Genomic DNA, 27,551 nt, shown 5'->3' with positions numbered 1-27,551 from the left:
GGGGGTCGTCCTCGTGGTCTTTGTTCACTCCGGCACAGGCCAGGCATGGCGGGTGCAGTGTGTGCAGGGTTTGCTGTTCTGGGCTGATGCAAGGGGTTAGAAGCTGATTTTGAGTAGAGCCTCTACTCATGGGAGTCTCAGGTGCTTAGAACCAAAAGGTAGCCAGGTCCTCCGGGGTTTGTGAGGTTGCTGGCCACAAGAGGTGCCGGGTTGTAGCAGGAGCAGGTTCAAGGATCGACAGGCCGGTAGGACTGGGGCAAAAGCAGTCGGTGTCTTCCTCTTCTTAGCAGCTGCAGGGCAGGTCTTCTTTCTTCTTGCTCGTCTTTGTATTTTGGAATCTGCGGAAGGAAGGTTCAGGGTGCCCCTAAATACTAGATTTAGGGGCGTTACAGGTAGGTAAAGGGCAGGGACCAATGGGTCCCTGTCCTGGGGTGGGTACACCCCCTATTCTGCCACTCTCCTGTGGGAGGGGGGCAGTAGCCTAGTCCTTATTGGGTAGGGCCTCCCATCTTCAAGATGGCGAGCGCCCGGACATGTGCTTCACCTCGCCTCCCCCACCTGAGGGGTGGGGTTGGCAAGCTGGCACATCCCCTGTCCTTATTTGGGGTTTCCGGCCAGGCTTCCCGCCAGAGTGGGGGCTGCAAGTGGCCTGGGGAAGCTCACAGAGGTGGCATGCCTTTGAAGCTTCCCCCTGTCCGTCCTGGGGGAGGAGACCTAGCATCTCGCCCAGGATGTGCATTGTTGCAGGCCCAGGAGAGCAGGGGCTCTCCTACCCAGGGGTCCAGCAACATGTCTGCTGTGTGGCAGCCTCTCAGACCAGACGTGGATTGTAGGTTAGGTTTCAGGGGGCATCTCTAAGATGCCCTCTGTGGTGCGTGGTACATTAAACCCGCACTGATGCCAGTGTGGGATTTAATGTGCTGAGAAGTTTGATACCAAACTTTCCAGTCTTCAGCGTTGCCATTATGGTGTGGTGGAGTTCATGTTTGACTCTTAAATGGCAGCACTGCACTTACAGGGCCCAGGGATGGACCTGGGTACTGTAGGGGCACTGGGCTCATGCTCCTGTGCCCACACCACTGGCATAGGGCACTCAGCTAGAGGGGTGGCTGATGGTGGTGGGCATGGCACACAGGGATATGTGCCATGTCGACTCTTTGTTTTGTCTTGTAGCCAGACACTCAGCCTGCAAGGGCAGTGTGTGTGTTAGGGTACAGGGCCTCTAAGGGTGGCACAATGAGTGCTGCAGCCCCTAGAGGCCTTCCCTGGTCACAAGGCCCTGGGTACCTAGGGTACCATTTACCAGGGGCTGACATTTGGTCAGCGTTTGCCAATTTAGGTTTGAGGTTTTTGTTTAGGGAAGGAATATAGGCCCTGGGCACCTGATTGGCAGGAGTCCAGGGCGCACTCAGTCAAAGTACATTCAGCAGAAAGTGGGGGCATACCATGCAAGAAAGATGGCACTTTCTCACAGCCGACCCTAAAAAATCCCTGATTGCAGTTCTTGACATTTTGGCAGTAATTGGGAGATACTTGGGATACGTGATCAATTGGGCCAAATCTCATTTGTACCCTCTCCGGGGAGGCCTGCCAGCCCTGCCCCGCAATGGTCCGATCCAGGTCAGTACCACTAGATTTAAATATCTGGGGATATTCCTTTCCTTAGACTCCACACTTAGGTACGAAACTAACCTGCTTCCCCCGATCTTGCAATTAAAACGAGACGTAACCAGTTGGAAGTCTCTCCCTATTTCCCTTTTAGGTAAGGCCGCCCTTTTCAAAATGATGTCCCTCCCCGCTTCCTCTATGTCCTCCAAAATTCATTCGACCCTATTCCTCTGACCTTTTTTAAAGAAAATGAACGCCTCCAGAGAGAAATACTGTGGAACGGAACACTGCGTATAGCCCTCAGGAAGCTGACATTAAAATGGTATGACTGGGACATCAGCCTCCCTGACATAAGGAAATATTATTGGGCGGCGCATGTGGCAGCCATCAATCATGGTACCTATGGTAGCCCGGAAGACCCAGGCTACCGCATGGATAGGTGGCTTCTTCCGGGAGGGAACTATAATAGATCATTATACTCGAAACCTCGCAGGCCTTACCTCACGGGTCATACGGGCCACTCAGTAGGGTTATGGCATGCTGCAAACAGTGCCCTAGGTTGGGAGTATAGATTGACACTGGCCACCCCCTTGTGGGATTCGGAGAGATTGGGTAATTTACAACAAATTAATATATAATATGGCGGACCCTGTTTCCTCGCTGCGGGATAAGTGGGTTGCAGATGGTATTGAAATGGATGATGAGGAGTGACAGGAGATGGTGTCCTCCCCCGAGTAGTGGCGATACCATCGCGACTGCGACTGGTGCGGCTTAAAATCCTGCATATGATCTATATGACCGGGCCTAGACTGATTCCAATGGGAAGGGCGGAGACGGGGAACTATTGCAGGCGTTGTGGGCATACGGGCACCTTTACGCATATCATCTGGGAATGCAAACACACCCAGTCATATTGGAGGGAGCTTCATGAGGTGATGGGGACTGTACTTGCAATCACTATTCGACCTGAGGCGCGTAGGTGTCTGTTAAACATATGGGAACCAACTGATCTGAACACACATCAGACACAGTGGGCCACCCTGGGGTTCATACTAGCGAGCAGAAATATCGCTCAGGCCTGGGGGGCAGCGGCACCGCCCGCACTGGAGGCTGGTGAGTCAAGTATGGACTGGTGCATGTTCCGAGAAAAGACAGTATATGTTGCTCGGGCTGCCCTACAAAAGTGGTCCCGAATATGGCTGCCTTGGGACTTGTATCGTGGAGATATTTGTGCTCCCCCACAAAGTGTGGCCTTGGAGGACTTGCTCCCTGAGTGATTTGTCTTGGCTGTATGCACTGTGAAGGATTATTGCCTTAACTTGTCACGCCTATACTGATGCTGCTATATTCATATATCGTTTGTATGTCGATGTTTGTTAATAAGATTTTTTTTTTAAAGAAAAATAAATTGTTATTCTAGCATGACATGCTAGTTGCTGCACATGCTTATCGTTGCTCTGCCACGAGTCAGTAGGTCCACCCGCCTCTCCTCACAACTCACTTCAACACGCGCCCTGCTGCCTTTCCCCCACAGGCCCACACATCTTCTTTCGCCATTGAGACCTTACTTCCACCCAAACAAGTGAAATTGGCTTTAGCATAAACAAGTTTTCGAGGCATATAATCTGCAGATCACACCCTGTGCAATAGATCGCCATCTGGTGTTGGGCCCGGATGTTTGCACTTGTTTTTGTATTGGAAAAGTCTTGGAAGTCACAAGATAGGTGACTCCTGTAAGAAAGTGGGTTTCTCTTGCAGTAACCCCCCCCCACCCCCCCTTTTTTTGCCTAATAGCTGATGCACTTTTCCTTGTTGTGCCCTGGGCTCCTGCCAATCAGGTGCCCAGGGCCTGTGTTCCTTCCCTAAAAACTGCCTAACAGCCAAAACCCAAATTGGCAAACCCTGGCCACATGTCAGCCCCTGGTAAATGGTACCCTTGTGACCAGGGAAGGCCTCTAAGGGCTGCAGCACTCATTGTGCCACCCTTAGAGGCCCTGTACCCTAACACACACCCACTGCTCTTGCAGGCTGAGTGTCTGGATACAAGACAAAACCGAGAGTCGACATGGCACACATCCCTGTGTGCCATGCCCACAACCTACACTGCCCTGGCATACATCAGCCACCCCTCTAGCTGGGTGCCCTAAGCCAGTGGTGTGGGCACAGAGGCAGGAGCCCTGTGCCCCTACAGTACCCAGGTCCATTCCTGGGTCCTGTAAGTGCAGTGCTGCCATTTAAGAGTACATGGTGCTGAGAGCTCGTCAAACACGAGCTCCACAGCACCATAATGGCAGCACTGAAGACTGAGAAGTTTGGTATCTAACTGCTCAGCACATTAAATCCACACTGATGCCAGTGTGGGATTTAATGTACCAAGCACCCCAGAGGGCATCTTAGAGAGGCCCCCTGAAACCTAAACCTACAATCTACGTCTGTTCTGAGGCTGGCTAGGCTGCCACACAGCAGACATGTTGCTGGACCCCTGGGTAGGAGAGCCCCTGCTCTCCTTGGGCCTAACTCGCTCTGCACCCGGCCGCCCTTGTGCCGCTGAGGGTGAACCAACTATACCTACCTGACCCTGGGGGACCCCTGAGTCTATGCCCAGAACCTCAACTCTGCCAGTCGAGTACTTACCTTTAAACCGATAACTCTATTTTCTTCATAGGGTAACATTGACTGTCTTTTTCCTGAAATTTCTTCTAAGTGTGGACTTTTCAAATCTTAAAATATTCACCAAAAATCAGCCGAGTAACGAAAACGAAAATACTCACCTGCTCTTAGGTGAGCTCCCAGCGCTGGATCTTGGTGCCCAGCACTAACTCTGAAAAATACTTACAACTGTACTTACCAGTAACATACTATTCCTGTAACTTGAATTTTCTGGCATAGGGAACCATTGACTGTTTTCTATGAAATATTTTCTTTAAAATAGCAAAATATTGTCTAAAAATCATCACAGTAATTAAGTCGACTTTTATCACTTGATTCCAAGTACTGACCCAGGACTGAATCTAGGATCCAGTCCTGGAATTCCAAAAGTAATCCTAAAAGTAATCTGTGGCAAATAACATGAAACTTCCATTGAACTCAATGCATTATTGTGTTTAAAATAGTGTTGCCTATTGCAACCACTTGTAACTGTTTACAAAAGTCAATTGCATATTGCAAAAGTATTTATATAAAGCATATCATTCTGGGAAAGTATATTTTAATTCCAATTGTTGGTTCTAAAATAAACCAAGCATATATTTTTTATATATAAACCATTGGCTTAGAGTTCAGTTATTGAGTGTGTGAGACCGTTTGCTGACCAAGTGTGTACAACAAATGCTTTACACTGTCCTCTGATACTACCTTACTGCTCGACCAAGCTACCACTTTAGAGAGTAAGGTTATATCTAACTTTAGCCTCTGCCAAGCCTCTGGGGACTGTGGACTCTGTACACCATGTACCTATTTGGGAACAGTATATACAGAGCCACTTTCTCACAACCCTTCTCTCTCTCAAGAGCTTCTTGTTGCAGGTTTCCACGAACCTAACAATTGTCCTACCTCTCCTCTTTACAGGGAATCAAAGCGAGTGGAGACCGTTGGTAAACGCCTCTTCTCATCTGCAAGTTTGTACCTGCATTCGTTCAACGGCTCCTGTTTTTTGGGTCGTTACACTCTTTCCCTTAGGGACTCAGTGGTATAAGTCCTCCCTGGGTACTGGAAGACCTTCACCCGGTCCTTTTGCAGGCTATTCAAGATAGTCGTGATGAAACCAAGATCACAAATCGTTGTGTCTTGGACACCACCGGCTCCATTGGAAGAGCTATAGCACCATGTGTGACTGCTTTTGACTGGGTTCTCGGGCAACGTCCAGTCTTCCCTGATGGATATGCTGTTCGATGAGACTCACCTGGTCTGGGAAAAGCCTGACTTTGCCCATTAACATTTCAAGGAGAATAGGGCAACCCGTCACTTTCAGGGCCTCTCTACCCAACCTGGACAGCTGCATGAATTTCACAATTCCTTTTGTGGCTTTGCCCGAGGCATCCTTTACCCGGCAGCCTGTCCCTCCCCAGTGAGAACCCAGCAGTTTTCCAGGAGAGTCCGAGTTGCCCACTGCCCAAATAAAAGTGCCATCCAGTCCACTGCTCTACTCGCAACCCCACCTGCCAAACCTTTTAGTGTACCATTACAGGGCCACAGCATCCCGTTAGGAGGCAGAATCCTCTGATTCTATCTGGGTTGTCAAGAGATCACGTCTGACCGGTGAGTCCTGCAGATTGTCTGCAAAGGTTATGGCTTATCCTTCCTTTCAGCCCAGCAAAACATTAATTCCATCAACTAACTGAGGACTATCTGGGAGTACAAGCCATTTTGGCCAAAGGGGCTGTTGACTGGGTGTATGTGCAGAAGTAGGGTGTGGTTGCTTTTCCTGCTACTTTGTGGTACCCAAGAAGGACACCGGTTTGCAGCCTCATCTAGGTCTGCACCCTCTGATTGCCTTCCTCCTGTAGGAGAAATTCAAAATGCTCACCATGGTCTTATCTGTCTTCAACTTTGGAGACTGGATGCTGTGACGGCTATTTCTAAATACTCGTTCTGCCCATCTATCAGCGATACCTGCGGCTTGTGGTGGTCCAAGAGCTTTTCCAGTACATTGTGCTCCCCTTTGGTCTCACCAGCGCCCCCCAGGTGTTCACAAATGTATGGAGATTGTAGCAGGACACCTTTGGAGGTCAGGGTTGGCAGTCTTCCCCTACCTCAACGACTAGCGTTTCAAGGCAGGCTCGACCTAGGCAGTCATCAACCACCTCCAGACTGCGGCAACTCTTCTGCCATCCTTGTGGTTCACTGTCAATGTGCCAAAGTCACTCCTTCTGGGATGCTCCCCTTTATCTGAGTCATTCTGGACACGGTCTGCTTTCATTGCTTTCCCCCTGGATAGAGAGGGTCCAAAACAACATAGCTATGATGCTGATTTTTATGTCTCTCTCATGAATTTCAGTGAGGTTGACTCTGAGGCTGCTGGTACTGATTGCCTCCTGAATCCTCCTTGTCTAGTACGCCACGAGGCATATACGGAGATTACAGTGGGATCTTATGTCTGGATGGGCCCATGGCCATGATTGGGTCACCAGCAAACCCCTCTCCCTTCCCCACCCAAAGGTAACAATGGTAACAGATCCGTCACTTCTGGGCAGGCCCGGCCACCTAGGAGAGATAGAGATCATAGGCCTCTGGTGTTAGGCATAGTCCTGAATCCATATCATCTTGCTGGGACTGAGAGCTATCCGCCTGGTGTTGAAAGACATTTTTTAATTTTTCAAATCTTTTTATTAAACATATGGCCGATCCATTGTTACAGTCAGATAGCAGTAAATAGATACTATATGGCAACATCAGGAACAAGTGATACAGTAATACATACACATGGCACAGGTTATTGTCGTCGCACCAAATACCCCTTGCGTTTACTACTCTTATTTCCTCACCTCTGACCCCCTTCCCCCCCCCCCCCCCCCTCCCTCCCCCTTCCCAATCTCGGTCCTATATTTCTCCCATGGTTTCCAGATTTTATCCCATTTTTTGGGACATCATCTGCTTTTATATACAGCTCTTTCTTACTGCCTGCACCAGTCTAGATCCTGCTTCCAATTGGTAAGTCTCGGTGGATTCTGCGCCTCCCATAGCCTTGCTATGTTTTGTTTTGCCACCCCAAGGCCAGCATAAGCCAGGTCTTCATGTGTGGGGGCCAGCTAGTCTCTCCCGTGACTCCCAGGAAGTGCCAGCACGTGTCTAGGTGAATTGGCAGGCCCACCACCCTGGCCATCACCCCAACAACTCCTGCCCAGTATCTCTGGATCATAGGACTCGCCCAGATTATGTGGAAGAAGGTGCCTGTCTCCCCACACCCCCTAGCGCAAAGGTCTGTGTCTGATCAGCCTAGTTTATGTTTGAGTGTTCGGTGAGCATATGACCTATGAAGGACTCAGAGTTGAATTACCCTGAATCTTGCCCGTATGGCTACCTCCCTGGGACTCTGAATCGCTTCCTGCCAATCATCGTCCTCCACAATCCCAGGTCTGATTCCGAGGCTTCTCTTAACGGGCCCAGGGGGTCTGACAGGCTGTTCATTAATTTCCGGTAAGTGAGGGAAACCGCTTTATCAGTCATGGGGTGTAGGAAGCTGACTCTATATATTCTATACCAAAAGGAGGTATTGTGTGCACAGAGTCCAGTGGAACCCCAAAGGTAGGCAGAGGTAAAAGCACCTTAGTCTCTGTTTGTGGTAGTGTGGGCTGTAGGAAGGTGGATATCTGACTATGGTTACCCCCAACTTTTTGCCTAGTGTCTAGCTGGTTTTTCGACTTAGTTGGCCTGAGGTCATGCCATTCAGGGTCTCAGGCTGTCTGCTCTCTCTTTAAAATGGACTCCATGTACCCTAGGTACATACACAATGGGTAAGGATCACCTTATTGGACCCTGTACAGTACCCTAGGTACCCAGGGCATAGGTGTACCCTAGGCCTCCCAGGGGCTGCAGCATGTATTATGCCACCCCTGGTCTGGCCTTCCAATCAGACACAACTGGCTGATCACTCAGCTGGGGCAAGGTCGTGTAATCACCCCTTGCTTAGATATAGTATACCTATATCTACCCTTAAAATAGACATGTGTACCTATCAGCCACTCCTATGGCAGGCCTTAACAATCCTGGAGGCAGAGTGCTTGGTAACATGTGAGATGGTACTCTAGCATGAGCTGAGCCTGTCTGCAGCTTTCGGAACCATGTCCTTATAGCTGTTCTATGATATAGCCTACCATATACTCTTAAAGTGACTTATAATCTTAAACGGTTATGGTAACTATGGTTTGGCTTTATCAAAACATGTCGTGTAAGGTGTCTAACACTTTGGAATAATACCCCCATACCATTTCTGGTGATGAGGATATTATTCCCCCCTTCTAGAGGGAGAGACATGTTAAAATCCAACTTTGCTGTTTAACTCTAACCAAAGCCTCAGCATCACAACATGGATGCTGCTGTCACAGACACAAGTCTGACCTCCTGCTGCTGGGAGTGATCCCGGCCAGGGAGGCTTGGACAATAGGTTTCCTGCCTTGGGAGGTGCGAGCACCACCCCAGACAGGCCTTAGTGTATTGGGGCAGGGAGGGATGAATGAAACGAGACACTGGCTGGGGCACACAAGGTGTCCCATGCATAGTCCAGTTCAAACCGGTGCTGGGGCACACCAGCCCCAGTCCTGGCACGAAACTGGACAAAGGGAAGGGGGCGTAACCACCCCCCTCCCAGGTCCCACCCATAAGGCGTGACCTAGCAGGCAACCCAGCCCCCCAGATTAGTATAAGAGTGGTAGCTGGGCCCTAGGAGATTAGATTATCCTAAACCTGCAACTTGAACAGAAACTCTGGACCTTCGACATTCGACGAAAGAAGAAGACTGAAGAATCTCCCTTGTGGCCAAGGAGTGGCTACCCTGTGCAAACAGGCACCATCAAGAGACTTACCCTTTGCTTTGCTGAAGTTCTACGAGGGACCGACTGCAGAGCCCGACCAGAGCCTTGACTTCCCGACTTCTCCGACCCTGATCCACATCCACAGCCGAGCTGAGATCCGTGTAGGCGACGAGAGACGTGGGACCGGCTACCTGGGAAAAGTGGCGAGTATCTTCCAGCGTAGCTTCTGAGGTACCCTCGAAGTTGTGCACCGGGGATTGAGAAGCCCCAACCCCAAGCACCAGCTGCACCGAAGATCAGCCCCCCACACTCCACGAGTTCTGCGTGGGGCCCTTCTGCTTTTTCCAGCGTGCCGCGTCTCTCCGGTTGCGTGCCCGTTGGCTAGCGACCTTTGCGACGACACACCTTTAAATCTTCACTGCTGGTTTGGCTCCTCCAGACTAGCTCCCGCTTCTTTGCAAAAGAGAAGCACCCCAGACCTTCCTGGTCTGCACCAGAAGCAAGTCCTCCATTCTTCGTGGGTTCCGCTTGCCAAGGCTTAGTGAGTCCTAGTTCGACTTCGACGCCGCCGACAGCAAGAGCCTTCGTGGGACAGCTCGCCTCCTGGTCCTGGTCGTCCTCGACGTCTCCTGGTACCCGTGGCTGCTGCGACAAGCTTCACCTCTTCACCTGCAATCTTCACGACATCGCCTGGTTCCTTCCTGGTTCCACGTGGTCACTGGCTAGTGACCCAGACTCTGTCCTTTCTGCTTGCAGGTACCCTTCCTTCTTGATCCCGGCCTTGGGATCCACCGGACACTCTGCACTGACTGCCTGTTAGCAACTTTCCTTCAGGCATCCATAGAAGTCCACGACGAAACCCGACGCAAGTTCACACCTATGCGCCGCAGCCTGTGGGCTAGGTAACTTGGGTACTTCGGTGCTCACAAGGGTAGTGACTATCCTAGGGTCTAGTTTCAGAGTCTCAACTTTCTAGCTATTCCAGAAGTGTCCTAAAACTGCTTATTTCAGAACTGTACTAGTTCTATCGATTATACGCATTACGCGTGAGTGTTTCCACTCTGCACCTCTAATCCCGTGGGCCTCCCACTTCCTAACTGTTGGTAGTGTAGTGTAGCCCCAGCGATTCCCTAGGCCTATTCTATTTCCGTGACAGTGGTCCTTATACCACTTCTTTAGTATATGGTTGGCGTGGCCCCTAGAGCCTAATTGTATTACTTACCTGTGTGACTTAATGTATGCTTGAATAAGACTGTGTTGTACCTACCTCGAATCTCATAAAGAGTGCTGAGAGTTTGACTAGAAAAAATACACTTTATTTTATATATATATCTGTTGTGGTGTCCTTTCATTTGGTATTCAAGGGATTCTATATATGGTATCGCAGCTGGCTTCACATGCCATTCAGAGTTTAGCCTAAGACTGCTCTTGTCCATGCTACCACTAGGATAGCTGGTCTATAAGGTTGACTTTACAACCAATCACCATAAGGGTTGTTTGGACTGATATAAGGTGTACACTAGAACTAGTGACATCATACATCAGGCCAACTTCTCACATGGGCGAGCAGTAAGGCTTTATCAGAGGGTAATGTTAAGCATTTGTTGTACACACTCAGTCAGCAAATGAATTCACACACTCAAAGACTGAACTCAGACCAATTTTGTTTGCATAAAAATATTATTACGTTATTTTATGTTCGAGGCATGCGTGCTGTAGATACACATGCTTTGCATACTCCTGCCATCTAGTGTCGGGTCCGTATGTTTTCAAGTTGTTTTTCTTCAAAGAAGTCCTTCCTAGTCACGAGGTAAGGTGACTCCTCCTTTCGGTGATAGTGAACATGGTCATCGACTCCATTGTTAGATAGTTTTTTTCTGCCATCGGGTTCGGACATGTATTGCTGCGCACCCGTTCAAAACCACCTTCGGCATCCCTTTGACGCACAATTCTCTCTACCCTCAACTGTATTGTTTCCGTACTCATTTCCAACTTCTCCGCTTATCGTTTCGACATCAGAATCGACTTTCGATCGGAAAGCGTTGTGGACGGCCTTCGAGGCCTAACCGCGCCCGGTCAGCTCTCCGTCTAATTTCTGTCCTCGGCATCACGCAAAGTAACCGCACACCGACTCACAGGAAGTGGGCAACTTCTTCCTTGTGCTTGTCTCCAGAGCATAAGGAAGAAGACTGCGATGCTTGCAGATTGTTCCGATCAAAGAAGACTCTTCGCGATCATTGGGCTCGACATCGTGAGATGCAGCGTCAAAGCATCGAAGATACGCTGGACATCTTCGGTGAAGACTCCGGCCAAGAAGACAATCGAGGCGGCAGAGGTGGAAATCTTCTCCGAACAAGACTCAGACTCTGAGCTCGGTATAGACCTCTACGCTGAAGAACTTACACAGGGACACGGTGACGTGAGTATCAAAGATCCCTTGCCCCCAAAAACTCTGAAAAAGCACAAGGCTTTGGCACCACCTCTGCCTTCTGGACAAGGTGAGATCTCTCATATATTCAGACCGTCACTGTATTTAATCGACAATCTCCACAAACGGTCAATAGATAAATCTCTGAAGAATTTTTTTTCTTATAATAACCTCAAGTCTTTGTGCTATATTTCTTCAACAAGGATAATGGAAGTTAGACCGTCCCAAAACTGGGATCTGTTCAGTCACTGCACTGTATGCCGCCTGATATCGTCCGCCGGGTAACTACTTCCGATTCTATGGAATCCGAATATATGAGAGAGATCTGCACTTAGTACTTACTCAAGGCTTTTGATCCCTATGAGGCGATTACCCATGAGGACCGCACCTGAATAGATGACTGACCCTTTTGGGCAGTTAATCTAAGCCTCTAAGAGACATATACAAGGCTTTTTATTGACTTTACGTGAAGCAGTGGGTCGGGTTCATATAAGAGAACTCCTGGCTAGACTTACAAGGAGACAGTTTTTCACACAATTATTTTTTCATATACATATATTTGAATTGGGATCTTATGCAAAAATTCCTGAAGAAGGTGATGGCTGTGTATTAGTGCCCACCGAAACGCGTCAATGCTTTAATGAGAGGAAATGATACAAAATCTGTGATGACAATGGTTTTGTGACATATACACTTGGATCAATATTCATTGTGGTTACAATTGATGAATCTTTGATTTGGTGATTTCCTTGTTTTAATAGGATTAATTTGTCCTTTTTTTGTTCCCAATTTGCAAATGCGTAGTGTTGTATGATCAGTTATGTATTATTGATTTTACTTGCCATTGGCCTTAACTTTTCATTAATATTTTATTTTGTATAAATTTTGGACACTGTCAGCTTTTTATTAAATATTTGTCTAACATTTTATATTTTGTGATATATGTGACTGTGTGTGAATTTTGAATACATTTGTGTAATCTTTTTTTACATTGTTTATTTGATTACATTCTTGATGTCCATTCTCAGCCTGTTATTGTGAGGTCTGTGTGGACTATTGATTGGTGAAGTGTGTAGATCCAAAGGAGGTCTTTTTTGTGACTAAGGTCGTTTCGGGTGCCCCTCTCCTTTGGTCTAGGGGTCCCTCTCTCTCTGTTATAAATTGTGGAGCAACAAGCACAAAACTCTCCACATCAACTATCTTGAGCTCCTGGCTGTCTTCCTAGCACTAAAAGCTTTTCAGACTCATCTTGTAGCTAAAACTGTCCTAGTCCGGACAGACAACTTGACAGCAATCTATTATGTGCAGAAGCAAGGGGGGGGGGGCACTCTCTCCAACGGTCAACACCTGCTCAAACCATTTTGCATTGGGCGATCCATCACAACATTTATCTCCTGGCAGAACATCTCCCAGAAGTAAACAATCAAAATTGCTGATTTCCTCAGCAGAAGAAGGCAACAAATTCATTAGTAACTTCACCCCCAGGTTGTCCTTCCGTACTTCCAACAGTGTGGAATTCCCAAAAAGGGATCTATTCGCCACAACCGAAAACGCAAAATGCCCAGACTTCAACTCCAGGTACCCGCAGTCAAAGGACAATGCCCTATGGATCAACTGGTCAGGGATATTTGCCTACGCTTTTCCGCTCATTCCATGGGTGGTTCAGAAGCTCAGGCAGACATCTCTCACACTAATTCTGGTAGCTTCCACATGGGGTCGTCAACCATGGTACACTACCCTGTTGGAGCGGTCACTAGTTCCACATCAAAAACTACGCCTTAACTCCAGTCTTCTCACACAGAACCATGGAGAAATCAAACATCTAAATCCCAAAGAACTGAATTTAGCGATTTGGCTCCTGAAGTCCTAGAGTTTGGGTACTAAATTTATCACCAGACTGTATGAATATTCTAAAGGAAGCAAGAAAGCCTACCATCAGAGCTTGCTATGCTGCAAAATGGAAAAGATTTGCGGTATATTGTAACAACAAAATCAATCCTTTAGACGCTTCTATACAAAACATTATCAGTTATGTGTTACATTTACAACGAACAGGACTGGCCTACACGTCTATTTGTTTGCACCTTGCACCTGTAGCTGCGTGTTTACAAAATAGGCAACATCTGTCACTCTTCAGAGTACCAGTAATCAAGGCCTTTATGGAAGGTTTAAAAAAGGTACTACCATCAAGGATTCCTCCTGCCCCAGTCTGGAATCTCAACATTGTCCTCACAAGGCTCATGGGTCCACCTATTGAACCATTAAACAAATGCCCTTTACAGTTTCTATCATGGAAACTCACTTTCCTCATTGCTATCACATCACTGAGGAGAGTTGGTGAGCTACAGGCATTAACGCTAGGAGCACCTTTCTTTCAGCTACACAAAGACAGGATAGTTCTCCGGACCAATCCCAAGTTCTGATAGAGACATCTAGCCGCAGATTCCTTAACTTCTAATATCCCCAGGCGTCCGACTGGATCCGGAAAACTTTTTGCAGCAGCACCTCTGCGTGCCGGGGGACAGCGCCACACGACACCGCCCTAACGTCTCCCACGTACGTGATGTCAGCGAGGTCATATAAGTCCCTCTCAGCGCGCTGATGTCCGTTTCCTCCTTTTCCACGTGCAACGCGGATCCGGAGTAAGCAGTTCCTTATAAATCAAACGGTTGAGTTACCAGTTTTCTTTCCTCCACCTGATTCGATAGCAGAACGCACTCTTCACATACTAGACGTTAAAAGAGCTTTATTGTACTATATAGATAGAACAAAGGACTTTGGCAAAACGAAACAACTATTTGTAGCATTTGCGCCACCTCACAAAGGCAATCCTATCCCTAAATCTGATAATGCGAGATGGATTGTTAAATGCATTCAAACATGCTATAAAGCCAAAAGTACTTTGATTATACCCCATAGAGTGCATTCCTCTAGCAAGATTGGGGCTTCTGTGGCCTTTTTAGGTAACATAACTCTAGCTAACATATGTCAAGCAGCTACATGGTCTACACCACACACATTTATCAAACACTATTGTGTAGCTGTGTTAGCACAACAACAAGCTAATGAAGGCCAAGCAGTACTTAAAACACTATTACAAACAACTTCAACTTCTACAGGTTAGCCACCGCTTTGTGAGAATACTGCTTTATAGTCTGTGCAAAGCATGTGTATCTACAGCACACATGCCTCGATGGATAATGTTACTTACCCAGTAAGCATCTGTTTTAGGCATGTAGAGCTGTAGATTCACATGCGCCCACCCGCCTCCCTCGGAACCTGTAGTTGTTGCAGTTCTTTATTATACATTTATACGGACATCTCTATACTACACCTACTTACTCCATTCTCACCCTCTTGCGGGAAAACAATCTAACAATGGAGTTGATGACCATGCGCACTATCACCGAAAGAAGGAGTCACCTTACCTCGTGACTAGGAAAGACTTCTTTGATGAAAAACAACTTGCAAACATTCGGACCCAACACTAGATGGCAGGAGTATGCAAATCATGTGAATCTACAGCACAAATGCCAAAAACAAATGCTTACTGGGTAAGTAACATTGTCCTTCTAGAACCACGCCAAGCTTGGCACAGCTAAGCGAAAATAAATGGTTTGCAAAATCTTATGCAGTGTTTACGAGTGAATGCAAGTTCGAATGCAGTTGATTGAAATACAAGTCAAATTGTCGAAATGACTTTTCAGATTACTTTCAGTTACTTTTTAAATTACTTTTTCTACTCGGTGTGATATGCCTGTATATCACACTGGATTTCATAGAGAAAAGGTAAGTAAATTTAGTTTTGTACAGTTGTAGTGTCTCAGGTTTTCATACAAATCAACTCCACACTTAGAACAGTTTTCCCTTGAAAACTGTCAATGTATTCCTGTGGAGAGAAATGAAGTTATCAGTTAACAGGAAAGTACTCGGTGTTTGGGGTTGAGTTTCTGGGGTTAGAACAAGGGTTTCACCAGGGTCAAAGATGCACTCTCAAAGCATCCTCAGCGGCACCAGGGCGGCCGGGTGCAGAGTGCTGAGGGACAATGTTATCCAACAGAGGATAGGGGGCCTCCGGTTGGTGGCTGCTCACGAGCAGGCCACAGGGTTGTGGGAGCAAAGCTCCTGGGGTTAGGCTCAGGGCAAAGGGGGATCCGAGTTAGCACCCAAAGTACACCCACAGGGGCGGCTGGATGCAGGGTGCTGGTTGGTGTCGGGCCCGGTTGGTTTCAATGGGAATTCTCCAGTTTTGACAAAGACTGCAGGCTCGGGGACGAAGGTCTTCTGGAGGTGACCACCGGCTGGAGAAGTAAATTGGGATGCTGGGACACCATTGGTTGTGCCACCCAAGCGCATGGGACGTCGGGTGCAGGGGTGTCTTTAGCCATCGGGCTATCTTACCAGCTCTAGTCGCGGTCTGGGGGTTCCTTCAGAAAGAGACTGCAGGGGTCGTGGAGAGGGTTGAAGCAGATCAAAGATCACCAGATCTCAGGTCATGATCGCCAGGGAAACCTCCTCGTGTTGTTGGGCCACTGAGGCTGGGGGCGTCGGGTGCAGACTCGCGAATTTGGGTTACTGGCATCAGTGTGGGTTTTATGGGCTGAGAAGTTTGATACCAAACTTCCCAGTTTTCCGTAAAGCCATATGGAGTTCGTAATGACAAACACCCAGCACCATATACTCTTAATGGCATTACTGCAGTTATAATGTCTTGAATTGGCTTAGACACTGTAGGGGTACAGGGCTCATGCACCCAGCTAGAGGGGTGGTTGATCTATGCCAGGGCAGTGGGTTGTAGGTATGGCACACAGGGATGTGTGCCATGTCGACTCTTCACTTTTTTCTGCACCAAAACACACAGCCTGCAAAAAAAGTGTGTGTGCGCGCGCGCGCACACGCGTGTACGTACACAGGGCCGCTAAGTGTGGCACAATATGTGCTGCAGCCCTTAGAGGCCTTTCCTGGCCACAGTGCCATTGTTACCTGTGGTACCATTTACGAGGGGCTGACCTGTGGCCAGAGAGTGCCAATTGGGTTTTGTTTTCGGTGCAGTTTTAGCAAAAGAACATAGGCCCTGGGTAACTGTTTGGCAGGAGCCCAGGTCACACTCAGTCAAATTACATCAGCAGTTTAGGCAAAGACTGGGGGAAACCATGCAAAAAGAGGGCACTTTCTCACATGGGGTCAAGTAGTAACCAGTCTTCCAGCTGGGAGTAATCGGGCCGCGACACTCCCTCTGGTACATGGCGTCGTAGGGCATGCCTCAGTTGGAAATATTGAAACTGCTGTCCATTGGCCATTTGATATTCTTTTTGGAGGTCTGCAACATTGACTATGGTCCCGTTTCGCCATATATCCCCAAGAGTGCCTATGCCAATAAGGCTCCATCCAGGCAATCCCTGCTGGCGTCCCACATCGCCCAATGCGTTGCTTTCCCATATTGGTGTTTGTTGTGTCAATTTAGATTCCCGTCCCACTAGTTAATTGACTGCATGCCACACTCTAACTACCATTTGAGTATGAGAAGGTAGAGACCTCACCCTTTTTCCGCGGTTCAAGACCGCAACGTATTCTCCGTTTCCCATTGCGTGTCGGTCAGCTCGGTATGCTGGTTCAGCATGTGGTGCGAAGGCCCAGCCATTAACATGAATTAGTTGGGCCGCTAGGTAGTAACTGAGCGTCTGGGGCCGCCAATCCTCCCTCAAAGACCCCCCATTGCAGTTTACGCAGAGCCACGCGTGGTTTGTCACCCTCGCACAGGAGGTTGCACTGTTCCCCTTGAATTGCCTGGAAAAAGGTATCCGGGATCTTTTGGGGGTGGTTCTGCAATGCATAGAGTAATTGCGATAGGGCCATCATTTTGAACAAAACTGTTCTGCCCATGAGGGAAATCGATAACTGCCGCCAGTGTGCCACATCTCCCCATAGTCTCGTCAGTTGGGGGTGGATATTTAATTTTAGGAAGTCCTCGCCTGACTCAGTGATCCATATGCCTAAGTATTTGAATTAGTTGTATTGTAGTAGGGCCACGCAGTCAGCTGTGAGTTCACCGGTGAGATTAAAGATAAGAGATTTATCCCAGTTGATCTGATATCCAGAGTATGTACCAAAGAGTTGGAGTATGTTGATGAGTCTGTGGATGTCTGCTCGGACTGTGTGCTTATAGTAGTATGTCATCGGCATATAATGAAATACGCTCCTCCCACCCACCCCCAACATCGATGCCTTGGATTAAGGGGTCCCCTCAGATCCATGCTGCGAGTGGTTCCAGCGCCATCGCGAAGACTATCGGGGAGAGAGGCCACCCCTGGCGCATACCCTTTCGAAGCGCAAATGATCTGGAGACCGACCCATTTACTGAACGTGGGCCCTTGAGTCACAGTAGAGGAGGTGGACCCATGCTCAAAATGTCGGTCCAAAACCCAGCCTGGACAGCATTGAAAGACTTGGGCGTCTATTAAGGGGAGGCTTGGAACAGGTGCTCATGACACCACCGCAATACTTCAAAAAGCAGGACAGTGTTGGGTGACAGGCCCTCTGTCAGGAGACCTTGCACCCCTGGAAATTGCTGGACCGCCAAGGGATCTTACTGGTGGTAAACCACCTTACAGGCTCATTGAATGCCAGGGCGGACAAACGCAGCCTTTGGTGCCTAGCGGGTCACAAGTGGTGGTTACACACACACACATGCAGCACAAGGTCTCTTCCGCGAATGGGGAGAATCTTGGCTTGATTTGCTTGCCTCTGCAGAGAACCCGCAATGTCAGCACTTCTGCACATTGGAGTTTCTAAGGTGTCTCTCACTCGGAGATGCGTTCTGCCTCGAACTTGGGACTCCTGTACATGTTTCTGCCGATACCACTTCTGCCCAGAGATCAAAAGATCAGAACTGACCAGGCCCAAGTCTTCTTGTTGGTTCCAGATTGGAAAGTGAGAGTATGGTTTCCAGAATTTCTGAGCTTGAGCACCTGCCCTTTGATCAGGATGTCCCTCCAGGAGGATCTCCTGTCTCAGCAGAAAGACCGGATCCTCCACGTTGGCCTTCACAAACTCAATCTTTGTGCTTGAAGCTTGAGCAGCGCCAGCTGAATGTGTGAGACCTCCTTCCTGAGGTAGTTGATGTCATCTTGGCAGCCAGGCATCCCTGGAGGAAGACTTTATATGCCTTTTGCTGGGACAAATGTATAGTTCTGTGTGGCGCATGCCAAATAGAGCCCCTTCAGGCCCAGTTGTCTGATGTCCAGTTTGTTCTGTCCCTCTTCTTGCTTTTGGGCACGGTTAAAGGTAATCTTACGGGCCTTTCTGCCTTCATGCAAATGCCTGACATGCAAATTCCTTGTTTAAATCCGCAGTTATGAGGTTTTTTTTTTAAAGAGTTGCAGCATCTGTTTCCCCCTTCTCCATTTGTGATGCCCCAATGGGACCTCAATCTCGTCCTTGCTAATTTGATGTGTACTCCATTTGAGCCGCTCCATAGCTGTTACGGCTCCTCCCCATCAAAACCGTGTTCCTTGTTGCCATCACCTCAGCAAAGCGTGTGAGTGGGATGCAGGCTCTGTGTATTCATCCATTATACTCTACCTCCTTCCCCAAGAAGCTGGTTCTGCAAACAAGGGCATCCTTTCTACCGAACTTTTGACATCATCCCATGTCGGTCAAACCATCACCCTGCTGGCTTTCTATGCCCTGCCTCACTCATCTAAGTAGAAGGAGAGACTCCATTGCTTGGATCCCTAAAGAGCACTCCGTTTCTACATCAATCTTACCCAAGAACAGAGGCTGGATGATCTGGAAAAAAAGGCAAGGCTGTACAGAAACATACCATCTCGCACCGGATTGTGCTTTGCATTAAGATCTGCTGCGCATTGGCTAGAAAGCAGCCTCTGGAAGGAATACATGCTTGTTCTACTAGTGCCAAAGCTGCTGCTACTGCACTAGCATGCGGAGTGCCGGTGCTAGACATATCCAAGGTTGCTACTTGTACGTCCCTCCCTACTTTCACGAAGCACTATCACCTAGGCAGCCAAGTCTACAGAGAAGGGCACTTTGCTGGCTCTGTCATCCAGGACTTTCTGGTTCGTTTCTATTCACAGTCCACCTCCAATTAGGTACTGCTTTGGCATCTATTCATAAGGTGAGGAATCTGCGGCTTGGAATCTCTATCAGAATAACCTACTTACCTTCAATAACACTCTTTCTATTAAAGACTCTAGCTGCAGAGTGCTCACCGACCCGCTGGTCCTCCCCATTCTGTGATTGGACTCGAGCCATTAATAAGATCCTAGGTCTAAGAATCAGTTCACTAGGCTATCAATTTGCTTTTGGGCTCTGCATCTGGAGTTGCGAACATTTCAAAAACAACTGATGTCAGCAAGCATGAGTGGCACCTGTATAGGCCCTGAATATGACTTATGGAGTGGAACAGTACGAGCGTGGAGCCACACAGCATCATCTTCTGGCATGCAGAGGTACTATGGAAAAGTTTCTAGGTACAGTCTGATGCCTGAGGACTATTCAAAACGTGAGGAATCTGCGGCTAGATAATTTCTACAAGAAAGATCATTACCAAAGGTAAGTACCTTATTTGTTGTGGTTTCATTTTGCCACAGTAACCCCCAGCACGGATAAGGTCCCTTTTAAAATGATTAGAGGCAGATTTCCAGTTATGAACTTGATACCTAGATAGCTACGATAAATGAAAGTGTCTGGAAACAGTGGAACAACTTGTGACAACAGTTACATGGGTCATAAGATAATGCAGGGAGATTAGGTCAAAATCAAATTTGAATATGTAGGTCAGGCACTGTCCAAATCTAAGGCCCCATATTGTGTACAAGTTGTGGGTAGAAACTGGATAGATCTTGAATATAGCCAGACATGGAATTTAGGATGGGTGGCAGTATGTCAGAAGGGTGGCATGCGTACAATTTCGGAGGAGGGAGATGAAGGACGTAGCAGCTGGTCTTTCATGCCAGATACCGATTCTCAGGATAAGGGGGAGAGGATTAGGATGTGGTACTTGGGATGGAACACTGAGTACAAGGGGACCTGCTGGAGATGCCTGTCCCTTTGTTCGTTCATCAAATAGGCAAATACCAGAGTCTGGGAGGATCGGACAGCTAAGGATTCGCAGACCAACAGGTCACAGAATTTCGTGAGTGGGTAAATATTCCCACTGACTCATGAGATTTATGGCTGATTCCATTTTGTCATTATTTGTTGACTGTTGGATCTGTGTAGCTTAACCCCTTCAATGCCCATGACGAGCTGGACTCGTCATGGGCTGCGGTGGCGCTGTGCCTATGACGAGTCCAGCTCGTCATGAACTCCGCCCGCTAATGAAAGGCGCGGCACTGGGCGGGGAAAGGGGCGGGCATGCAAGGGGTTAATATCAGTTGGTTCATTTTTTTCTCCTTTCTACTTTTCTTTGCGTTTTCCCCTAACCCTCATGTCTGTGTTGGCCCATTTGCTGGTTGTGTATTTATCCTTCTCCTTTGTTTATGTGAAAAAAGCAGATGTACTGTTTACTACGTAATGAATGTTCCAATGTATGTACGGTCAAAGTTACAGTTTTGTCAATGTTGGAACCCTGAGGCCTGGCCTGCAAGCTGTCACAGGATTGTTGCCAAATAAACCTCCTGTAACTTAAAGAAACAAATCAGAGTGATTTCTACAGAATATGTTTGCTTTGTATGATTGTTTAAGTTCTTTCACTCATATATGTATGCCTTTCTATTGATCCTTGCAGGTTGTTCCTGATGTAAAAAGAGGAATTTGCGGGGCTTCCTGAACGCTCGCTTGCTGCACTAGATAATCCAGCAGAGTGACCCTGGGACCTGGAGACCCCCTTCCACTGGGATCTCTTTTGTTCTTCAGCACTCTCTTCCTTTCCTTCAAAGTGTTACACTGCCAAAGTAGGACACTTGTACATAGGTATTGTCCAGGCGTGTGCATACAATCGTGTCATGATCAAGACTGTGCAAAGTGCCATAGGGGCAGAAGCAATCGGCTATGTGAGGGACTTTGTGGAGGTGAGGGAGGTCTGGGAGTAACCCTTCAATTGATTAGGCATGTGGTGTGAGCTCCATGTTGAAGGGGCAATGATTGACTTTCACCAGTTCATCACAGCTTCTGGTTTAGAGAAATGGCCTCCTGGCAGGGACAAACATCAGCTGTGCTTGGAAAGTGTCAGAGGAAGTGTTTCTAACAAGATGGGAACTCCTGTGCCTCTGCTGGGACAGCTGTGCTGTCCCCAACAGAATGAAACCTCTGCTGAGATATTCCAGGGTGTACTTCTGTATGACCCCATAGTTACTCCCTCATTCCAATGCCGCACCTCAGTTTTCAACAGAAATCCCATTATCATGTGGCCTGTGTGAAAATAAGACTCCAAGTGTATACTTTTAATCAGAAATAGAATTTCCTAAGTCACAGCGGATGAAGAGAGCAGTCTGGCCTCAAACCGAGCAAGTCAAGTTGTGAATTTGACACGCAGCTTCTCCCTATCATGGCTTGTTACAAGACTATTGATCAAATCCATCAATGGAAAATCTTCTGAAGTGGCCAAAGACAGGACACCCTCACCAAGGATCACGGAATGACAAACTCCTGAAAGCGCGTGACACGATCACAATCTGCACATAGTTCTGGTGCTGCATGAGCTCGTTGTACCTTAAACTGCGAGCTGAGTCTGCAGTAGTGCACATAGACCTCACCAAAGTGCCTCTTCGCTTTTTAATTTTTTTAAAATTTATATATATATATGTATTCCAGGGTATTTTTTTATATATTTGAATAAAACAAAACTTAGCTGTATAGGAGCGTGAGCTGTTCACCCGCACAGATGGTGTTTTTATATATAATATATATTTTAGCGTTTTACCTTTGTCGCTTGTTGTGATGGGGTGTTCTTTCTCAGCTCCGTTCTTCCTCGTACCCCACACCCTACTTTCAGTATTGTTTTGGTTGTCAGTGCCATGTAGCAGTAGATTCTTTGATCAAGTATTTCCTCTCAGGAGAGAGACCATGCAAGGCTTAAAGGGGGTTTTGAGATTCCAAAACTTGTAACCATGATTGCTCAAGATAAACCTCTGTTTCCTCTTCCATCCCGTCTTTTGCTTGGTCCCCTCCTCCTACCCCCCTGTTTCTGAAATCATGACAGTGCTGAAGGGTCAGCAAGGTTGGTGATCAGAAAACTCTGCCTTTCCCACTCACTTCATTGTCAGTACTGCCAAGTGTTGCCATGTTATTCCTTGCCAAAATGTGTGGTTATTATGTGTCTGTTACACATTAACATAATGCGCACTCGCCTGCAATCTAGTGTTAAAAAAAGTAAATTCCATTTTCAGTTTTTCAAGAAAATGGGAGGGCCTAAACAAAATCAGCTTTTGTGGTATTATGTTTTTTTAATTATGCGTCTGTCTGTGGGACCAAAAACGGAAACTCTAACCCGTTCTCCTACCCCAAAGTTAAAAGAATTTACGCCTGTAATATTGATGTCAGGAAGGCATGTCATCGTCCCCTTTCTGTTTTACTTTAATAGCCGAGAGGTCAGTTGTATAGATTATTCCTGAATTGTTTTGATTCAGTTTCTTCTTTGCAATGTTCTTAGCGTTTCTCTGCTGTCTGCAATGATTGGAGTGCTATGATATATTCTTTGTGGTAGTTAGGATCTCTCCCCTTCTTTCCTCACCCTCATGACTGTATTTTGTGTTATGCTAGCGGGGCATTGAGATGCTGCGGGGAAGGAGGAGTGGTGACCTTTGGGGAGGAGTGCAAGAGTGGGTGTAGGTACTTCCACAATAAAAGCCAGCTGTACTCTAACTTAGGCCATGTGTGATTTCTTAACAGACCTCATGAAAGCTCAAGAGCTTGTTAATCCTAATTCAGTATCAGTAATGGTGTTTGTCGATGAATGGCTACAGAGTGATACAAGAGCCAAGGGAACAACTTGCTTTTAACTCACCCCATCAAGTCAAAATTCTCACCTCTGGAACCCTATTCTATCTCTACCTTTATTAGTACCGTTTGTTGCAAGAATCTATTGTGAAATAGCTTCCTAGCATGAGCTTGCCTTTAGAAACAATTAATACGAATATTCCTCTTGTATGTCAGCATAGTACAAATGAAGAAACAAAACCACATTCTTCACCTCTCCCTTCACACTCACTTCCCATAAGCCACCAATCCTTAGCGTATGCTTCCTTTTTTGGAAACGATTCTCATGATAAGATCCTGGTTCTGATAAACAACTTACATTCTCTTAAAATCTGTCCATGCCTAATCAAATATTTTCAGCATGTGTAGCTGTAGATCATGTGCTTTGCACACTCCTGCCATTTAATGTTGTCGTCAGAATGTTACAAGTTGTTTGTCTTCCAAGAAGAATTGGTTTTGAGGTTACTCGCGATACCTCACTCTGAAACCCACCAGGACACAGACTCCAGCTCAGATTTATTTTTCTACCCTCCGATTCAGAAATGTCCTCAAAACTCCATTGGGCTGTGCACCAAAGTACACAACATTTGACATCACAAGTGCATCATTTGAAAAGAAGCCAGAAAACAAGCCGTTGTGGGACAAATCATCAACAGCTGAACAACTTTCCCGCCAAGTACATTTCACTTATGTTATCCGAATCAACAGAAGAGTATATGTTATGTTAAAATATTTATAGAGTGCGTGACTGCCCCAACAATGAGACATCCCAGCGCTGACTATATGATAGAGTGGGAAGGAGAGGCAGCTTAGTGATCGGAGAATAGCCAAGTCTTCACAGCCTTTCTAAAAACCCAGTGGTCAGAGATGCAATGGGTTGGAAAAGGTAGGGTGTTCCAAAGGGCGGGCGCCAACGCCTTGAGTGAGCGACCACCTACTCTGGCCCTGCATACCCGAGGCACTCTGGCCAGATGGAGATCTGCTGAGCGCAGAGCACGGGCAGGTGCGTAAGGCAGACACATATCACTCAATCAATCAATGCATTTTGTAGAGCGCACAACTCATCCGTTAGGGTCTCAAGGCGCTGGGGGGGGGGGGGGGGGGGCGGGGCTGCTGCTACTGCTCGAACAGCCAGGTCTTGAGGAGTCTCCTGAAGGCCAGCAGGTCCTGGGTCTGTCGTAGGCAGATGGGGGAGGGTGTTCCAGGTTTTTACGGCGAGGTGGGGGAACGATCTGCCGCCGCCGGTCGCTCCACGGACGCGGGGGACGGTGGCGTGGGCCAGGTCAGCGGAGCTGGTGGTTTGGGGTGTAGAAGGTGAGTAGTTTGTTGAGGTTCGCTGGTCTGTTGTTGTGGAGAGGTTTGTGAGCGTGTGTGATGAGCTTGAAGGTGATCCTCTTGTTGACGGGGGGCCAGTGTAGGTCTTTCAGGTGGGCTGTGATGTGGCTGTGGCAGGGGATTTAGAGGATGAAGCGTGCAGAGGCGTTCTGTATGCGTTGTAGACGTTTCTGGAGTTTGGCTGATGTTCCTGCGTAGAGAGCGTTGCCGTAGTCCAGTCGGCTGGTGACGAGGGCCTGGGTGACTGTCCTTCTGGTACTGGCAGGGATCCATCTGTAGATCTTGCAGAGCATGCGGAGGGTGTTGAAGCAGGAGGAAGAGACAGCGTTCACTTGCTGGGTCATTGACATGCGGAGTCCAGGATGACTCCCAGGTTGCGCGCGTGGTTAGTGCGCGTCGGTGCAGCTCACAGTGCGGTCGGCCAACATGAGTCGTCCCAGGCGGAGGGGGTGGATCTGCTGATGAGGACCTCCGTCTTGTCCGAGTTCAGTATCTGATAGACTACTAGCCGCAAATTCCTTAACGTAGAATTATTCCCAGGCATGGAGACTGGACCCGGAAACTTTCTTTGCCCCAGCATCTCTGTGCGCCGGGGGGGGCGGTACCACGCGACTCCGCCCTTACGTCGTCCGCGGGCGTGACGTCAACGAGGTTACATAAGCCCCACCCCAACGCGCTGACATCAGTTTCCTTCTTTTCTGCATGCAACGCGGATCCGGATCGTGTCCCTGTCCTGGTTTCAGGCCTTCTTTTCACACTTTGCGTTGTGGGACAGTGTGCGAATGCCTTCGGGCTTTAAGGCGTGCTCGTCTTGCGCTCGTCAGATGTCGGTGGCGGACCCACATCCTATTTGCATGTGGTGTTTGGGCGAGCACCATGATTCCACGGACTGCGACACTTGCCAGCATCTGAAGCCTATGTCCTGGCGGGAGCGTCGGATGAAGCTCCTCTCAGCCCGGTTGTCTAGAAGGGTCCAAGAATCACTGCTTCCGATTCCGGCATCGCCCGTCACCGAGGCCCCTAGGGCATCCTTCGCCTGTCGGTATGTCTTATATCTTGTCCCCGAGGCCTAGTCCCTGCTCTGCGGAGGGCGCGGGTTCTCTGCGGGACATGCAGCCTCATTCGACGCCACCCTACCCGCCGTTTCCTTGGGCTGGGGCGACCAGGGCCCAAATGGAGGCCTATGCTGCGGCTCTGCAGGCTTCCTTGACCTCTCCTCCTTCTCTTCCTGGGACGTCCGCGGATCCCTTGCCACGTGCGGGGCCTTCCAAGGCAGTGCCGGCAACTCCGGCCCGGCGCCGACGGGTTCGGTTTCAGGTTCTGGAGGTGTGGTGTCGTCGGGGTGCGGCCCTACGGGGTTCCCCTCTTCGGCCCACGGCTCCTCTGCCTCGCCCCAAACCCTCGAGGGGGTCCCTGTGGTGTCACGGTAGGTCGCCAGGACCTGCGGCTCGCCCCCGAGTCCTCCTTGGTCTTCTGGGCAGGCTGCGGCCTTGCCAGAAGCCGAGGTGACGCCACTCAGGCGCCGACGACTGTCGACCCTGGTGACGCCGCGGGTGCTGGCTAGGGGCCAGGGCGTGTCCCCGGGTCTCTCTCGTCTCTCCATGCAGGCAGCTGCTTTGTCGGAGGTGGAGTCGACGCCTTTTCAGCGCCATTCTTTCGCCGACCCGGAGCCGGCCCGCCCCATTCTCCTAGGGTGCAAGTGGTTGAAGAGGTCATCTCGGTGTCCCCTCCGGTCCCGGTCGACCTCACGCCTGTGGCGGACTCCAAAGCGCAGTGCCAGTGCCGGGTCGTCAACTCGTCTCCAGAGGCCCCCTCCTCTCCAGAGGTTCGTCAACTTTTTGTCTCCTCTTCCCCAGAGACGGGCCGCCGTGTTTTGGCCTTTTCCCTGGCGTCCTTCAGGGAAGGCTCTTCGCCGTCCCTGCGGCCACAGCTTTCCCCAGAGGCACCTCAGGTCCCCCACTCGTCCGTGAATCTTCCACCATTCCAGGGCTGGCCATTTCTTCCTCCAGCTGGATTCAGGGATGGCCGGCTTAGTTTACAGCCATTGCCCACAGAGGAATTGCTTTCCCTCCTCGACGCCCTACGGAGGCGTGTACGGCCTTTGCCCAAGCCTTTTCCACGGCCGCTGGCATTTTGCACGTGGCGACCCTGCCACCCCATTCCCTATGAACCATTTGCTGGAGGTTCTCCATCAGGGCTCTGGTGGACGGCAGCTGCTTCTTCCCTTCGAAGCTTCGCTCCATAATTCTCTTCTGGGGGCCTGGGTTGTCCTGCCACGGGGGATCCGGTACCTCAGTCGCTCCTCCACCGCCACCGTCCTGCTCCGCACAACCCAGTCTGCCTTTTTTTTTTCCCACCCTTCTACCCAGGGCCCTCTTCTGCAGACTTCTTTTCCTTCCTTACCTTTGGTGTGGTTTCCTCCGTCACGAGAGGCCCTATGGTTAGATTCATGGGGGCGTAACCTCTTCGCTTCCTCTAGTGCTGCTTTGAGAGCGCTCAACGCGCTTTGTGTGTTGGCCAGGGCTACTTCCAGCTTTGTGGGATTCCGTGGAGTCCCTTCTGTCTTCTGCCTCTCAAGAAGGTGTCTACGCTGATCTGCGGCGCCATGTGATGGATGGCCGGGAGTTGGCCGCGTTTATTCTTCGTTAGGCCCTGGATGTTTCGGATACTCTCGGCCGCACAGTGGCAAATTCAGTAGCTCTCCGTCGCCAATGCTTGGCTGAGGGATAGCGTTTTCCCTGAGAATGTGAGGGAGCGTCTCGTTGACCTGCCCT

At 48.8% G+C, this 27,551-nt stretch overlaps 1 protein-coding gene across 7 annotated transcripts in view; it reads left to right on the top strand.

Annotated features, from left to right (window-relative positions):
* The window catches only part of ARHGEF1 (Rho guanine nucleotide exchange factor 1), an 891,302-nt gene extending 867,974 nt beyond the window's left edge, over positions 1-23,328 (top strand). For all 7 annotated transcript variants that reach the window (XM_085615602.1, XM_085615600.1, XM_085615604.1 and 4 more), the window contains one exon: positions 21,254-23,328. The gene's annotated coding sequence lies outside the window, so the exon portion shown is untranslated. The remainder of the gene's footprint in view (positions 1-21,253) is intronic.
* The last annotated feature ends 4,223 nt before the right edge of the window (positions 23,329-27,551 follow it).

This window comes from Triturus cristatus, chromosome 7 (assembly GCF_964204655.1).
Source record: "Triturus cristatus chromosome 7, aTriCri1.1, whole genome shotgun sequence".
NCBI classification, from domain to species: Eukaryota; Metazoa; Chordata; class Amphibia; order Caudata; family Salamandridae; genus Triturus; species Triturus cristatus.
Note: the sequence above shows the minus strand (reverse complement) of the source record. Positions and strands in the feature narration are given on the sequence as shown.